A 2,450-nucleotide genomic window follows, 5' to 3' on the forward strand; every position below is an offset into this window, starting at 1 on the left:
TTTGATAGCTGGTATATCCGATATAGTGAGGACATTATTATATCTGTTGATACTAGTAACATAAGTAGATATTGTCGTTCTTTTTAAAGTATAATCAGCTAACGTGAGTAAGCCTTGGATTTGTTTTGCAAACTTTGGTTTGATTTTAAGGTATTCCGTCAGTGCACGGGGCTGGGTAACACAGTGTCAGGATGGCATCCGCACTCTACTGTAAAAGGTATCGATACAGTGTGTCATCACAATGTGTCAGTACACGATGTCCACACACGGTATTTGTACACAATGCTAGCACCTGGTGCTATTACATGGCATCAATGCAATATGTCGGTACACGATGTCATGACACGGAATCCACACACAGTATTTGTACACAATGCTAGCACATGGTGCTATTACATGGCATCAATGCAATATGTCGGTACATGATGTCATGACACGGAATCCATACACGATATTTGTACACAATGCTAGCACCTGGTGCTATTATATGGCATCAATGTAATATGTCAGTACATGACACGGAATCAGTACAGGGTGTTTGTACACAGTGTAAGCATCTTGCCAGGGGGCTATAAAGCTTAAACGAGCTCACTTTTGATCTCATTCTCACTTTTTCACTATATGTTCCTTTGGTAAAAGTGAGACTGAGATCAAAAGTGCGATCGTCTAACTGTTATGGTCTCTGAGCTTGGTGTTTATACATGGCATCAATACAATGTGTCAGTACTCGACGTCATGACACAATTAATGTTATGACACGGTATCAGTCTTAAGTCTCGGTACAAGATGTGATGAATGGGCACCATTACAAATTGCCTTTTATCGTGTCAGTCATGAGTGCACAAAACAATGGCATGTATGGTAAAAACGGCATATAACTGAGCCATTTGGCAATCTAACAGGATGTCAGAACATATGTCAAAAAGACTTTAACGTTAACGGTCTTTTAGTTGTAAAAAAAAAACCCATTTAACAATACATATTCATTTAAACATTGATGTCGGGATAACACGCACTCACGCTTTGAACTAAATGTAATAAACGGACAGTCAGATGGAATCTCGCAGTGTCCTTACTGATGCTGCCTTGTTTTACACAGAATACTGTATCTATCTGTGATGTATGACATTCAAAACAACTTTCCTCTATATTTTACATGCATGTTCATTTAGACTGAAAATCGCAAATATATGCAAATAAATGATATGGTTTAGAGTGTAAGTAATTTTCCATCAGTTGAAATCACGTAAATCGAGGTAAGGTAAATGCGAACAGTGTCGGTAACATTTATATTAATGGAAACCTCAATATGATATTAGTCAGTGTCTTTTCTGCATTTAATCCATTTTGATACGATGATTAGTTCAGTAATTTTTATTTTCCCGCACTTTATGGCTTTAAGGTAGTTATATAGAAAATAAAATAAATTCTTTCTATTCAATTTGAAATGCTTTAAAAAAGTCACACGGATACCTCTGTTCAGTTTTAATGTAATATCTTTTTACAGAATAGGTCAAGAACAATGACACTATTTTAGACCATTTTAAGAGAGACTGTAGGCAATCTGGATATATTTCATTCGTCATAAATGAAAAAAGTCCGAGTTCCTTATATTTCATTGCAAATGATAGTTACAAAACACGATTTTTCCCTGAGTTATCTTTAGACTGGGCTCCGGTACTTCTTATTGAACAAACTATAAAAATGTCATGAAGCATCACTGAAAGAACTCATACAATGTATCTCAAATCTAAGAAACTCGTAAGCTCATTTCATATGCTACATGTAGATTATAACCTTAAAATTGACAAGCATGTTAAGAAAGCAAAAAAACCTATTCAGTTCTACCTGGAGAAGGCTAAGGAAAAGCAAAGCGGAAGGATCACACTCTCAGACAGAGCTAGGATTTGCGAAACAAGAATCGAATCAGCCTGGGGGCGAAACGTGAGGGACTCACCAATCTCATCAAAATGACATTCAAAATGAACTTTCACGTTTGGTCGAGCAATGGAATATTAGATCCTTTGCAGAAATATCTAACTTCGTCCAATATTTGAAACCTCAATATCAATTCAACAGTTAGAATATATTTTGATTTTTACAGACTTATCATTTTGAAAAATTTTAAATATGTTTAGAATTACCATTTTAACGCCATTATCTAATTTATGTTATTGTTTTTATCTGAGTTTGAAAATCTAAATATGTTTCATATATTTTGTGACTCAATCAGTTTATACAATTATTAATTTGTCCTATATTTGCACACTTATTTAAATTTTAAAGATTTTTTTTTGTAAATTGGTGAAAATGAAAAGTACATCCAGCTGCGTAGAGGAATTGACAACGTAGATAACGGCGCCGTACCATCGGACCTTGTCTTATCTGTCACGACACCGCAAACCTTTGTGCCTATCGTAATGAGGTTCCTTGATTTGATTTTGGTAAGT

The sequence above is a fragment of the Magallana gigas genome, chromosome 6 (assembly GCF_963853765.1).
Source record: "Magallana gigas chromosome 6, xbMagGiga1.1, whole genome shotgun sequence".
Taxonomy (NCBI): Eukaryota; Metazoa; Mollusca; class Bivalvia; order Ostreida; family Ostreidae; genus Magallana; species Magallana gigas.